Source organism: Apostichopus japonicus, chromosome 17 (assembly GCF_037975245.1).
Source record: "Apostichopus japonicus isolate 1M-3 chromosome 17, ASM3797524v1, whole genome shotgun sequence".
NCBI lineage: Eukaryota > Metazoa > Echinodermata > Holothuroidea > Aspidochirotida > Stichopodidae > Apostichopus > Apostichopus japonicus.
Window position 1 is genome coordinate 27,061,432 of NC_092577.1, and position 17,276 is coordinate 27,078,707.

Here is a 17,276-nt window from a genome sequence, read left to right on the forward strand (position 1 = left end):
TTGGTCCCAGAAATTGTCGTATTCTGGGAAAATTCCTTCCAAGTGGAAACACTGTCACGAACTTATTTTATGCAATATATCGTTGTACTTATTACTGGCATTAACGATGCCCCATTGCAAACAGAAAGAACCAACAGTGTATACACTTCGCTGTTTTCATTCATGCAATGATAGAACGTAAGCGTGAAAAAAAAAGTATTCCTCTGCTAAATCTTCTAAAATGTTGTGGATTTTAAGTTTGAATTGTGCTCACCCCAAGTTGTTCACGAAAGTTGCACCCATACTGTAATAGAGCAACCCTGCAACTTGTTTACAATGGACGTACCACAGAGAAACGTCAAAGAGCAGAAATCATAATCAGCTCCAATAATATATAGGTCATTCTCACATGTCGTATTACACATGCAAACTGTTGAAAAGTTCAAATTGCAAATCTGCCAAGTAGTCCTTTTACAGAGAATGACAGAGAAAGATAAGAATAACAAGTTCAGTAATATTTGATTGATCAAGTCTCCGACAGTGGGAATTATGCCCTAAAATGACGGGAAAACATTTTGCTACTCACACCAAAGCGCATATACCGGTCATGGATACTAAAATGTTGAAAAATAAATATCATGATCATTGCATACGATATTTGTGGCCAACATTTAATCATAACTGGAAACAAGTTACAGAAGACCCTATTTTGGGCCCTCACATGACGACAAAAATATTATTCCTGAACAGCTTTGGTTCACCACTATTAACTTTATATCCACAACACTTCAGCAAATTTGGGTAAACGCTCTAGGGGGAGTAGCATTTCTTACGTTTTCAGAATATGACCTCTCGTGACCTCAAATGACCTTCATTTTTTTTTAAATATGATCGCATGTATGAAACAATAACTCATGCAAAGCACTCACGAAATTCCAGCCAAATCGAATGAAAACTGACGAAATGGCAGTCAATGAAGTGACAGAATTTCGGCAGCTGAGCTAACAACGAATTGAAGTTATATGGATTTGTCAAGGATACATTGATTGCTTAAAGTCTCAATACGTGTTTGCTGATGAAATTTGGAAAACAAACTTCCGAAGCAGATTCAATGTTTCTTATACTAAATGCACTCTGACCAGGTGGGTTTAATGAAGAAAACAAATGGCGCGAACGATTTACCGTAAAATCACTGCGACCGCCCATATCAACATGTTCATTACACAAATCTAACTGATATATACTCGTTTCGTTCACTTTTTTGACCCAATTCCACGGAGGAAACGTCTGAAAACAACTTTTTTTAATCATTGCAATGGAAGGAAATGACAAAATTTCGCAAGCTACATCGGTAAGACCGAAAGAAAGATACTATTCAAGGGGAGGGACCGAACACAAGCTAGCCACGAAAGTGAGAGTAGTCCTAGGCCTAACGGTCGTAAACAAAACAGAGGGATCTGATTGGCCCATGATCTGTTGGGGGCTTGCAAATTTTGATTGAAGTTTGTAGAATCTACGGACTCGTTAATAAATCTGGCGAATTTTATTCAGCTCAAAATGTTTAACGACAGAAAACTTAATAAAAATAATGAATATTGATATGGAAATTGCATAGAACGGTGTCAGTTTCACTGAGCTTTTAGTTCAGTTAGCTGTAAATGTCGAAGTTCAAATTTGGCAAACACGTACTGAGACATTAATTCAACCTTTACTCTTCGATCGCGTGCAGTAGAATGTGCGCACGCACAATCACCACATGCACGACGTTACCATCATTGTAAGGTAAAACGAATTGTGATTTTAGTTGCCTCACGCGTTGATCAGTCAGCTAGGAAAGCTTTTACCTTTGTAGTACCTGAAATACATTATCAAACATTTACATCAAATAAATCAATAAGTCAAATGTCAACATATAACCTAGACGGCTGACAAACAGTTTACCGGTATGCAACCCAAATTATTGAAGGGTTAAGCGGATCATTTACATGCAATTGTCTGTGATGTGAAGAGTTAAGTGAGAAGTCCCCTTAAATCATTACTTTATTCTCACCTGTAGGGTAAACGTTGGTAAACCACGGTTGTTCCTTCCAACTATGGAAACATTGTTTTAAAATATTTGGCGTCAAGTGGTGGATGTATTATGTGTTTATATCAAACAAATGGAGTGGGCCAAGAGTGGGTTAAGAGCACGCATCACCATTTGGAGAGGGCTAAGAGCTAGGGCCATAGCAACAGGGGGTTTGAATATTCAATAGTTGGAAAATCGGTCGTGCAAGACATGAAAAGTTTTATCTATGCAACATTCCTTAAAATAATTTAAGCTGATAGCACTCTCGAAAGGATAATTCTGATTTCTGAATCAATGATGTTAGGCTGTTTTTATTTATTTCTAAGTTTAGGCTTACATTATTACAAGATCTGACAAAATTCCAACTTACAAGTCACCAAAATCCTGTTTCTAACTCCTTGTACAACCCATAATAAAGTTGAAAATACTACAAACTAACTTTAAAATTTGTCTGAATACGGTCAATTGGTGTTCAATTTATCAACTTATCATATTACTGAGCACCCGTTATAGCGTACTTAAGGTACAACGAATTGACAACCCACTCCACTCTGTAAATAATTTGCTTGTCTTCTTTACACTTATACTGCATTTGTTTAAAATACCAGTCTGTTTTCCAAAATAATGTTTGCTAACCTGCAGGAGCGGTGCTTTCTCACGGCTCGACCAGACTTGTCTCCCCCGGAAACACACCCACTCGTGTTATGCTGCTGAAAATTTCGAAATTGGAATTTCTATGAGGAATTTTGTACGTTTTGCCATCTCACTTGTTGAGCATGCGCTTGTATTTGGGATAAAATTTTATGTTCTACATTGCTTCTTGCCGGTGTACTGTCTTAATATTTATTCTTCATGTTACTCCAATATGAGATATAATTATGCGTATCATATTACTGCTGTAATTGAATTACATAATTATGGTCAGTTTGGTCATCAATTCTAATAATCCGCCCAGTTGGAAAAATGATGATTCTAGTAGGAATATTATGATTCTACACCCCCCCCCCCCCCCAATCACAAGACCCTTAAAACGTCCCTACATTTATTAAATACCAGTTTGCTTTCCAAAATAAAAATTTGAAAACCTACATTCTCGATCAGGCTATTCCCCCCCCCCCCCCGACGCACCCACTCGTGTTATGATTGGAATTTCAATGAGGGATTTTGTACTTGTTCACTGTGTTCGTTTTGTCATCTCACTTGTTAAGCCTGCCCTTGGTTTGGGACAAAAATGTATGTTATATGTTATTGATTCTATATAAAGCTCTGCTGTGATAAAGTAGGAACCCTACAAGATTTTATTTTACTGTTATTCATTTCTTCATATTTTTTTATCTATAGTTCTTCCTAAAAGGCAACTGAATCTTACCAAATTTATCCACTTTTGACGATTATGTCTCTGCAAATCGCATTGAACATTACGACATATGTAAGCTAAAACTTCACTGATTGGCGTGGTGTACGAGAAACATCATGGCCTTAGTGGTTGACACATATTTATGACCTTGACGTTCGTAGTTCTAGGAGGTGGATCCATCCTGTCCCTGGTTACACTGTAACCGTTGTAGTGTATATTCTAGTCACGAGCCACATGCAGTGTAGCCTAACAGTAACTGTGTGTGCAGCCGTCTATGGCTGGCCGTTTGTGCCATCTTGTATGTTACCGTGGCAGAAACTTGGGTTGTCGTCGCGGAAACTTCCGTTGTCCAGTTTCGTCCTCTTCAGATTATTTTTCTGGATAACCATGGCAACGGTCATTAAGCTAACACCAAACTGTTATGTTAACTCCTTTCTTTTATACCACATTTAGACAAGTTCCTTCAACTCTTTGTGTCGAATTGGGCAGCCATAATATTATTCTTGATGAGATAATCTTCGATAAAAACATAAACTAACTTAGTAATATAACACGCATAACGTGCATAATAGGGAAAGCCTAGGAATAATGCGGTCACTGTGAACAATGAGTAGCAAACTTACTAATGGATATAAACGTTGTTAGGAGACGACATATAGTCCTTAATGTGTCTTGCATTGCATGTACCACTGAACGTACCACTGGAAAAGATATCAATTCATCTCACAGATATTCTTCCTTTATAATACCTGAGTATTTTGAATCTATTATACAATGTTACTCAGCATAGTCCATTGTTTTGTTTTTGTAAGTTATCTCTGTCTCTCTCTCACCCCTCCCCCACCCCTCCCTCTCTTCCTCCTCTCCCCCTCTTTCTCTCGTACCCACAATGACAAAAATCAGTTGGAATATTGTAGGAAGCAAGTATTTCTACTCAAAGGATTGCCAAAATCCTCACTGAAGAAAGGAGTTAAGGATTTCAAAAACTTAAACTTGGCTTAAACTAGAAGGTAAGCTTGATGGTGTGCAACTATTTAACGGCCTTGGTTACTTCTTTGTGCAAATTATGCTTAACTTGAGGTAAACCTGTTGGCCCATAAAGTTCAAAAGTTTTATACTTTCTGGACGAACTAACATATTTCCAAATATTTGGTGACCTGCTATTAAAACTCGAGATGTTATAACATCAACGCTTCCACCTGTGTTGAACTTCAACCCTAGCCTTTCATGCCGCGACCATTCGGCGTTCAGTAGATAAACCTGTAGGTGAGATTAGGGTCTGGGGTTAGAGTTAGGAGTTAGGTTTATAAGGTAGGAGTTATATATATATTCTAGGGTTAGAGCTAGAGCACCTAGTTTTAGGATAATGATTAAGGTTTCGACACTTGGCCACAGGGGCAGGCGAAGATCTGAGAAACAGCTTCGATATTACGTCACTGCATGATAAGTGACGTGTTTGATGCCAATCACGAACCTAGGGAAGAGAGGATTTGAAAGGCATTAATTTATTACGGTTTCCACACCTCGGATACGCTCCATAGCAACAACAAACGTAGCCAGGAGTTAAAGGGGTATTGAATGGGCCTTTACTAACTGTGATACAACAAAACTAAATTGTTGTAAGGTGGTGGGTTGAAAACCCGATACTTGCAAATATAGAAGTATATAATTTTATACAATCCGCGTCGGAACTAACAAAAAGAAGACATTTATGCAGTATTTTGCAACCATAGAATTGCCCACTTTCCTAACTGAAGACTAAGTTTCATAACGTTTAACTGTCCGTAAGGTACCGGTACGCCTTTAAGTATAGGTGTGGTGTGTTGAAATGAAGACTGCAACTTTCCGTCAGAAGTTTAAGTTACACTTCCGCTTCAATATTTCGCTATAAGTAACGTGATATCTATATCTCGATGGTTGTTCTACTATGATTGTGTTAAAGCTGAAACATTTCAGTTATCGTAAACGTTATCTTTATGAATTTTTGTCTCAAATTGTCATGCCTACATCTACTATATTTTAGATTTTAATGTCCCATGTTTATTAATCCGCCGAGGCCAACAGTTTCCCATTTGCATGTGCTTTGAATACTAGTCAGCTAGGGCTGGTCACATGTTTCGTTTAGTAATGATTAGACACTATTGACCTGCTGCTGGTTGTAACCTTTATCGTTCAGCGGTGCAGGTTGTCCCTTTAATTTTATTTTCTGGAGTGTTTGGGTCACGAGCCGTTTGATCGTGTTACAGATCGAAGGCGTTAGCTTCACTTATCAGTAAACAATCTCAGAAATCAACAAAGACAACTTAATTGTTCATATAAACAATCAAATTGTCCATATAATTCAATAACGTTTGCTACTGAACAAGCTTCCTTACCGTAAAAAAAAAGTAAGTTTTTCCCCTCACTGTCTGTAACATTGGTATAAACCTGCTCTCAGTGAGTTCATAATGGCTTCCCTTTTTTTTCTCTCTTCAGCAATGACAAATTTTTAAATGACACCCTTTGCATATCCCAACAATAAAAGCATGTTTTTAATTTGTTTAACATATCACGATAAGCCTCCAAGAATTATTATCCTTGCAACAGTTGTTTTGTATAAAGAAGCCTCGCAGTTTATAAGAAAATTAAAATAGAAATTATTATGACGTGAATATTCATATCCACTTGGATATCATAACTGGCAGGGAATATAATATCAAGTTTGAATGAAATCGAGACACTTGGCTGAGCCTTCACCCTCAAAATATCAAATAAGTGCTCAGGAAGAAGAACATATTTCCATTGTTCCAGGACCTGGTGAAATGTGAAACGATATTAAATTTCAGAATTATAATATAAAGTGTTTCTCCTTTGTCCATAGTCTTTATCATGATATTAATATGGTACTTTATTCACTATGACAGTACGTCGGGCGTAGTAACAGGCTTATGTAAGATTAAAACTATTAAATCTGAACAAGATTCCTGACAACAACGTAATGAGTGGCATCACGTTAAATCTGATCCGGTGTTGAATGTAAATCTAAGAGACTGCACAAACTAAGTGACAATTGTAAATATTTATCAACATTGTTTGGACCGTTGCTGGACAGTGAATCCGTCTAATCTTTCGCGATTTAGGTATACACAGATCAGATCTATAGGCATGGAAGAATTATGTTTCATTGCAGTAAAGAGGTGTCATGCTAATGGCCACTGCAGTAAGGACTATGACGTGTTATGCTCAGACCACTGCAGTAAAGACTATGACGTGTTATTCTAAGACCACTGCAGTAAAGACTATGACGTATGATTCTCAGACCACTGCAGTAAAGACTATAACGTGTTATGCTGAGACCACTGCAGTAAAGACTATGACGTGTTATGCTAAGATCACTGCAGTAAAGACTATGACGTGTTATGCTAAGACCACTGCAGTAAAGACTATGACGTGTTATGCTAAGATCACTGCAGTAAAGACTATGACGTGTTATGCTAAGATCACTGCAGTAAAGACTATGACGTGTTATGCTGAGACCACTGCAGTAAAGACTATGACGTGTTATGCTCAGACCACTGCAGTAAAGACTATGACGTGTATATATGCTAAGATCACTGCATTAAAGACTATGACGTGTTATGCTAAGACCACTGCAGTAAAGACTATGACGTGTTATGCTAAGATCACTGCAGTAAAGACTATGACGTGTTATGCTAAGACCACTGCAGTAAAGACTATGACGTGTTATGCTAAGATCATTGCAGTAAAGACTATGACGTGTTATGCTAAGATCACTGCAGTAAAGACTATGACGTGTTATGCTCAGACCACTGCAGTAAAGACTATGACGTGTTATGCTAAGACCACTGCAGTAAAGACTATGACGTGTTATGCTCAGACCACTGCAGTAAAGGACTATGACGTGTTATGCTCAGACCACTGCAGTAAAGACTATGACGTGTTATGCTAAGACCACTGCAGTAAAGACTATGACGTGTTATGCTCAGACCACTACAGTAAAGAGTATGATGCGTTATGCTCAGACCACTGCAGTAAAGCGTATGATGCGTTATGCTCAGACCACTGCGGTGAAGAATGTTATGTTTCACGTTGTTGATGTTTCGATGTCTTAATTTGCTTTTTATTGAATTTGTCTTGCAAGGTTTGTTATTGTAATTGTAGGTTGTTAAGTGATATCGCAACAATGCTGTCCGTTAGCGATATACAAGTAAAGCGCTGTAAACACCACACGCTAATGTCTATGAGACTACCGAAAGAAGCCTTCAACAAGAACCCTTGTTAAACTTAACCTTCGTAAACAAATTCTAGTGCACAGTCATTACAACTTATGTCGTTCCAGTATTTATTCTTGTCGGCCAAGTCTTTGGCACGGAATTCAGTTTTAATAAATTTGATAAGGGCAATCTTTCTAACCGTCGTCAATTGACGGGAGGTTTTTTCAAGCCCTCTTACAACCACCTATTCCATGTATTTCATCAAAATCGTTCAAAATCTTAGGTGCGGTTACAGTGGATTCGGAAAGTATGCTTGTATAGCGCCACTGTAATCCTTAATTCCTTGTATGTTAACCTACACAAGGTACACATACATACGCAACCTACAACCCTCTCATTTTAACTTGTGAAAGAAGTTCCTCGTGATGAAATAGGAGAGAAAAGTTAAGCGCCTTTCACGAGGAACCGACGGGAACAGTGTATTTCTGCAGCCTTAGCAACCGGTACCACCATGGCAGACAGATCCACGAACAGAACGAGGTTGGAACCGATCGCCCAGCTTATCGGCGACGACGAAATAACTTCGTGCTTCCATCTTTTATGATATTGACACATTGCACGTGTTTAAAGTAGCATGTACAATAGGTCAAGTCTTGCTCACAAAGGGAAAGACATGGGGCTGCCTACTTAACAGACTAACATTTTCTATGAGATAGTTACATTCGGTAAATTGGCATAAGCAATAAATTTTAAGACCGATGAGTTTATTTAAAAGTTTGAGTTGTTATCATGACATGAGCTCCTTAGACATGTTTACATGGCGTCTGATGGCTGCTTGTGTTCCAGCTACTCTCGCTACTGATTTATTGCTCTCAGTACCGCAGGATAAGTAGGTCGCTACATTCAGAGGGCTCCATGTTTGTCGCGAATTACTAAATTTACAACCACCATGTCAGGACTAAGATAATCTTGAAATGAGGTTGCAGTGTTAAATAGTTCAGACTATGATACATTGGATGTCGATATAATAAAACCTTGCCACAGTTCACCGCAAAGGAGGACGGTTCATCTATCAATTGGCAATAAGTAGCATTTCTCGACAGACACACAGGGAAGCATGATCCAATAAGGTGTGAGACCGTCCACACCGTATTACGACGACAATAACACGATAATTTAGTAATATCGTGAAGCATTTGGTCATCGCAAATAGCCCGTATCAATACTATAGCTTATTTATAGTTTATTTGTACATCCTACCTGAATATAACCAACAATGCAGTAATGACATGTATACCGTTATGTCGACTTCGATCGCAGTCCTGCCTATCAATAGTACGGAAGCTGGCCCTAACTAGTAATTATATTGACGACTGACGGAAGAAGTTACTGCACAAATTACGAGCAGGCAATCTACAGTATAGGATCAATGCGGCCTCATATTGGAAAAGAGCAAACTGGTTTACACACCCATTGTCTTGCTTGCATGTGTAGTTCTGAATAACATTTTAAAATATAATCTTTCCCGGAAATTCCACATTATGCTCAAAATTTCAACTTGTTTTTTTTCCCTATGTATTTCGACTATTTATGTCGAAATTTGGACATTATATTTGAAAATCTGGGGGTGTTTTATCTCGAATTCGGTATCTTAAAATATCTATTTTCTTTTATTTCGGCATTTACTGAAATTGTTGAGATTTTTAATTACGAAAATTCGACGTAAACTGTAAAAGCCTCACTCTTTCCTCCAGGTGTGGTAGCCAGCCATCGTGGTGTGAGGGACAGAGCCAAATTGATTTCCCTGCCAATTTTAAGAGTCAAGGAATTTAAGTTGGGTTAACGCTTACATTTATATGACATGAAATCATAAAGGCCAAACTCTCTGTTACGAATTCAACGTTAAGAAGGGGGGGGGGGGCGGGTTGCACACAATTTGCTGACATGCATTCTGGGGAGGGGTCTAAGGGGTCTCCCGTTTGAGATAATTTTGTTTCGGTAAGATGGCTAAGATGTCAATTGTTGCTATGATGTTAACTACATTTGTATGAAAGACTATGCGCACGTGTGTTATTAAAATGAAAATTTGGGCAAGGGGTGGGGTGGGGAGGAGGCACGTGTTCCCATGCCCTCTAACGATATCAAACATTTTACAAATTCATAATAGTGAAAGTGAGGGTAGGTAAACACAAGTATCTTATATCTCAATGACCCAAAAAATGATGTGTTTTAGTTCAAGATGACGACCAAGGGCGTGCCTAACGACTCACGGAACTTAACTAGAAAATTCAAATATTCTTATTCATTTAAATTTAACTTGTTCAGAAAAATCTCGTTCTGTATGCTTGGTATGTCTATTGAGGAAAGCCCTGTGAGAAGCAGATCACTGTGTGCTATTATATATCTATTATAGCAATAAACCGTAGTATCTTATCTAGTATTATATATATATATATATATATATATATATATTATAGCTATCAACCCAAGTATCTTATCTAGTGTTATATATATTATAGCTATCAACCGTAGTATTTTATATAGTATTATATATATATATATATAAAAGCTATAAACCCTAGTATCGTGTCTAGTATTATATATATATATTATAGCTACATTATAGCTTAGTACCTTATATAGTATTATATATATTATAGCTACAAACCCTAGTATCTTGTATAGTATTATATATATATTATAACTATAAACCCTAATATCTTATCGAGTATTATATATATATTATAGATATAAACCCTATTATCTTATCTTTTTTTAAATATATATTATAGCTATAAACCCTAGTATCTTATATAGTATTTTATATGTATATATGATAGCTATTTATTTACAAATAAAGTGGCAAGTTTTTTTGGCAGTCCCCGTTTCGTCCCAGAAAATTTCTGTAAGGGGGTATATTTCTTTCGCCCGCCCTTCTGGCTAAGCCACTGCTTTCCTTGACATTTTGAATTTTCACATAAAGATTTTGATTTTTGTCGAACTTTCAAGGAAGAAAATGGGAAGTTCAGTACCATAGTATATGAAAAGAAATATCAGTGTTAATTTGATTGCCCGACACTCTCCTTGCTATAACAAAAGATTAAGCTAATACTTGAGCATCCCTACTTGTAGATGAAAAAATAAGGGGAAGAAACATACCACTGCCTCCACCCCTAGCTCCCCCCCCCCCGACACCCTTCTCCTGTTTCTATGCCTAACCTATGACAAATTATGATTTCTATTTGCACGTGGTCATATTTTTTTTATACCTTTCTTAATGATTACCAGTTATCTTGTATTCTCTAATATTTAAATGTAAGAATAATGCGTACAAACTCTTCCTTGTGTTAAACAAGATTCCGTGCGTGTCGGAGGAGGAGGTTTTGTAATCTATTTTTAGAAAGTGAACTTCTTGTTTAGCTTTGGTAAAAGGCAGTGACAACTCTGTATAGTAAAAATGAAACATGTAGTTTGTGAATCTCTACGTCAATAAGTACACCAAGACTAACAAACAAATATGAAGGTAGCAACGACAAGCATACTAACAGACAGACAGAGCTACTGACGCCTGTCTGAATGATTGAGTCCCTCCCTATACATGGTAGGGTTCTGATTCAACAAACACGTATATCCTGGTTCTTGTTGACATATGCAAGCATGGATACAATTACCATGTGTAATTTCATATTCTGAGAACTGCACAAAAGATACAGAATATTAATTATACAGGTACCATTTGGTAGTAAGTCTGGTAAACAATGGATTGTGTAACCGCTGCCTTGTTATGTCTTCTTCTTACTTTATTAAGACCACGTACTCTAAATCCCATCATGCGTAATTTAACTGCATGGTATTCGCATACTAACCACCGTCAATGCGTAAATGTCCGATATAGCAATAAATCAATAAAAAATAAATAAAAATAATATATATATATATATATATATATATATACATATATATATATATATATATATATATATATATATATATATATATATATATATATATATATATATATATTGATTTAAAATATTGGGGCACTAATAAAGTGAATAATAATGGAACTGACAGGCCTGTATATAAAATGTATAGACGTAATATGATTATGAACCGTACTTTCACAGTAGACTGCCACACACTGTTCACTTATCTTAGGAGCTCTCTACGTTTATTGTTATTCTAACCAAACTCGTGAAAACCAAAAGCAACATACGGTCATCGCATCCGCGATCGTGCATGTACATGCTTTTCCCTTAAAATACACACTGTTTTCCTATCGAACGCCATTCCGACAATACGTGCCTAGAGAATCCTGAGGTTTCACATTACTGACTAATGGAATATGAAGAAATGATCATCGCTACAATTAACTGAAATAGCGCAAACTGTCCAGGCGTTCACACTTTTCATTTAGGAAATGAAATCTCACGAGGACAGGTGTCCCCAGTGCAGGCTACTGCCATGTACTTGACATCAGTTAACTTAATCACAAATCAAAATATTAGTGAACATATAACACATGACTACTAAACTAGAACTTGAGGTATAATGAGTAATAAGGGGTTAATCAACGGTCTAGCGTGCGTTACTCACAGGATTAATGCACGATCGGGGGATAATGCAAGCGATGCACGAGGGCGGAGCCCGAGTGCATCCAGCGATAGCATTAACACCCGGAGTGCATTAATCATGTGAGTAACGCACGCTAGACCGTTGATTAACCCCGTTCATTCATACACTACCATTTGTGTGGGGGAAAAATCATAAAACAAAACATTTTTGGTTACATATAACCAAAGATTTATTAAAGTGATGCCCCGTAATTTTACCGTGCGTTACTCACAGGATTAACCACGGTCAGCTGACCTGAATGGACCAATAGGATTTAGGAATCTTTACTAAGTATGAATGAACATGGTTTTAACAACATCATGACTATAACAGCACCTAAGATTAGCACCATGTATGTATCTGTCCCAAAACTCCTATGAATATATATAATTATCTTAAAAACACTGAAAACTATCATGAGTGGCATCGCTAACCAAACTAAAAGCACAATATAATTTAAATGTAGTGTTATATTGCTTGTACGTGATAATACAACATACTATACAATATTCAAAATACTATACTAGAAAGGAGATTAGCCAATGCTAGCGGGCTTTCATTATCTGGTGGCTTTGCATATATAGCCTCAGCGGTGCATGGGCGCAGATCCTCATTTTTTTTTACGCTATAAAGGAAATCCGTAATTCATTTTTCAACCCAGTTGAAAAGCTCTATTTCTAACCGAGGGTGGGGGGGGGGTCGAGCGGATGAGGATAAAACATTAATAACTACTAATATTTTAGCACAATGTATGAGCTTTTAGGAGATACATGAGTCATTATGAGCCTGATAGGCCTAGCACCTACACGAGTCACTCACTAACCCTGGGGTATGGACATTTGATATTGTGTCTCTCCCCCCCCCCCCCCATGATGGACGCTCCTGCTTGAAATGTCCTTTATGTGTGTATATTTGTATGAGAGAATTGCGAAAACCTAATCACATTTTGTGACATTTTGTCAGGCCAAGCCTAATCCTACTGGAAGTGTCTTAATTCTTCAATATTTGTAAACTTTTCATCAATGTAGAACGTGTTTCATAATGATACTGCATGCTGCACTCCATTGCTGGATATATTCTTATCATGATTCTTTAAGATGAATCAAAACTGATTCCTGCTATAAGAGAAGAGTAACGAATGGAAGAATGCTATCGCTTTCTGCTTTCAGGTTGTTCTTCTTCTTGTTATTTGTTATCCTTTTCCAATTGATTATTTTGGTGTAAAACGTGACAAATACCCGAAAGAAACAACGTCATTAATCAGAAGTGACGTCATCAGAAAAAGATTAGTGCTCTGCTGGCAAAATTAGTTTTCGATTTCTCATTTCATGCTTTTGGTTTCCTTGTAAACTGTTAATATATATACTTGTAGTTTTTAAAGCATGTTGTGCGATTAAGAATGCGTATATTTCAGGTTTCGGTATTGATTAAACGTCGACATCTAAATAAGTAATTTTAATTTCACACTTGAATTTATTATAAAATATGGTCGGTGTTATACTTTCATGTATCAATGATGTAAGTTTTGTTCACCTAACAAATTACATTGTATACTTCAGTGTATCAGTGACTATGTAATACACTGGCTTGGTGTATCACTTAGTCACATTGTATGTTCACAACGTGGCAAATTACTAAACTTCATAGGGGAACATATTTATTTCGACGAAACTGTAACTATTCAATACATTGTAAGCAATCAAAAATAATATTCATATACTTTGCTGTATAATGCAATTTGTTTCACACCACTGATGACATGGACTCGGATATAATCAATACATAACTACTGTGACTAGGAGCCATAATTGTAATAGTTTCTGTAAGAATTTCAATAGATATCAAATATTGTAATCATAACCTGTTCAAGGGTGTACTTATTGCCTATATCGTGACCTCTGTTAAACGGTACGACATCCAGGTGGCCATGGCATGCGTCACCATACCTGTATAACGATGAATACGGCAGTGAGTCATTAAAGAAGGCAACAGCTTTCAACTTTAACCTTTACATAAACAGCTTTCATTACAATTGAGTCGGTCGTTCCACGGTGATTGCGTTACATTTTACGTTTATCGATGTTTCTTGTAATTACCCGTTACTTGCGTCATTCACAAATAACGGCTCCTCTAAATATAGGATTAACTACTCACAAATGACAAACAGTTGTATCCCCTCACTTGGCTACCGTGCGACCCTCTGCACCCTTTCAAACAAAGAGTAATAAAAACAGAAGGCGCATCCCTTTGAAGTTCACTTAAGACTAATTAAGGGAAATAGTGATTTCAGCATTCTTCTTCGGTAGTGATGTTTACGCAACCAACCTATGACATATCACCGGGGTTTGTATACTAACGAGGACTCCCAGTACATGTTATGCTTTTTAATTCTTAGAGGACGGTTATACTCCAAACACAATACATGTTATGCTTTTTAATTCTTAGAGGACGGTTATACTCTAAACACAATACATGTTTTGTTCGTAATAACAGTCGTTCAGGATAACACTGAAAACTATTGTTTCCTCAATTAATATCTCAGAGGTTGATAAAATAAAATAAACTAACACTGATATCCATGCATGTAATTGTATGATTGAGGAGAGAGTTTAATTTAACAGCAATTGCTCAGAGATTAGGTGTTGGTGAAAGTTCGCCATATTTTGCCACTAGATACATTGTTTCTTGAAATTAAATTACAATGTGTCAGAACAAGAACGCATGAAACTCGCTCACAATTCATTTAGATGACAAGGCCCTATATATGTGCAACCTCCGCCTGTTCTCCTGTCCCTGAGAAACGAAGCTCAAGAAAACCCCAAACGTACATTTGCCCCTACAAGGACGTCCAGGCTGTTTCTAGCTAACATTATACTAGGACAACTATGTGGCGAATCCGAAATTAAATGCATAGAAGCGGTAAACCTAGACGGTTTGGCGCATTTTTGTTGCAGACGTAGGATTTGAGAAACATGATATAAATAGGTATAAACGTTGCTTGAAATCATAGACGAGAAAGCATGAAATCAAGCCACCCCTCCCCCTCCCCCTCCCCCTCCCCTTCACTGAATTTAATGCAACTTCCCTCTGATATATACATTCCTTTCCTCTGAGCCCCTTTCAATTCATGTTTACCCTATATCATAATAATATTGTCCTGCTGACGTTATGCTCAACTTTCACAAATCCTACTTGTCAGTTAAAACCCAGTGACTCTGATATACATTATATAAATACACACACACATTATATATATATATATATATATATATATATATAGGCTATATATATATATAATTTGTTGTTATGTATTGAAACCACTCACAGGGTTACTGGGGCGTATGTTTAAACTTAAAACAGAAATACAAGTCATTAAGAGATAAACAGAGTCGCGCTCCTAACGAGTTGTAAAACAATTAAAATAGTGTATCAACTTTCCGTAGATCGTAAAGAAATAATCATAGCTAAATTGTTTGTACAAGTCTACAAATGAGGTGAGTTGTTGTATAGTGTGTGTTTGATTACCTTCTGTGGTGGCATAAGAATACCGTAAGTACCCCATTACTTGTTTTTAATGGGCCAAAGAAACATCTCATGGTGAGCTTAAACCTTTGTTCGAATATGAAATACACAGTGAATTGGTTTGATGTGCCGAGACTGGCATTGCGATTTGCGGTTCAGATTAATAACGGTCCATGTTGTAGTTGGGTGGCCGATAATGGACACTATATAGGTCAAATTGCATGGCAAACTTCTTAATAATTCTTATTTTAGAATAGTCAAGGATCTTCGAAAGCAAAATTAGACAAATAGGCTACCGAAAACTTTGGAGATCCTTCAATCTAAAAGTAGAAACGGCAACTTAATGAAGACGTGTGCCTAGGTCTGTTTATACTTTAGTATAGGGCTACATCACGCAAAGAAACAGAACATGGGACTGTAATTGCGGCTTACTAACTTGCCATAGCCTCAACGAGCGATGTTGGCCAATCAACGAGGAAACATTTCTTGTTGATGATATGTAAGTTATGTGAATCGTTTTAGTTCGGGCCAAGTAAAAAAAATGTTTATATATATGTACCTGGAAGTGACTGGTCACGGTTGTTAGGAAAGCGGTAATGTTACAAAGAAGAAACTCATCTAACAGCTGTGTGCATGTCTCACTCTCTCAGCCTCTTGATGAGAACTTACAATACCCAAAGTGAGAATTAACATCATGTATAGTGCCCTCAACAATACTAACTTTCTTACATGATTAACACTTTATCACGCTTCAACCCCCCCCCTCCCACCTTCCCACCTTCCCCTCCCCTCTCCCACTCTTCCAAACTCTCGCCTCCTTCGTGAAGAGAAGTGAAAGATCCTCTGCATAAGATGTTTACAAGACGTAATCCCATAAATTCATTATGAATGGTTTAACATTACTGATGGATGATACTTCTACTGGTATTATGCATGTACATAAACCGTACTACTACAGTAAATAACTGTGTGTAGTGGAGGGTATCGACTACATTCTTGGAATAAAGTAACGTTTATACTGTAGTATGTAATATTACTAAACAATTAAGCGTAAACAGTCTCATCTGTGCATCCCATTCCCCAATTCCACCGTATTAAACCCCCACACATATAGTTCTAAGGCTCACTGTATCGGCCTGTCCATAATTCCCGATCTGAAATATGACGTTAACATGGGAGCAGTAATGCCCCCTCCCCCACCCTACCATCACTCTCACCAAGGTCCAACAAAATTCATATTTGGTATGTGAGTACACCTTATTGAGTATATGCAATTGCTATAGATGTAGTCATCACCGGGGTCATTGTAGGTCATATAGCATGTATGTAAGCTTTTGTAATCACAATTACTTCATGAGTAAATGTTTTTAGAAAGAAGACCAAGGTTGACCTCAAAATGACCTTTAGCTCCCACACATTGCAATAGGGTACTTGTATTCATCATACAACATAAGCTGAAGTTAATCCAAGCTGCCCTTTTGAAATTATCGTGTTTACGTTGAATGAATGTATGAAGTTTGAC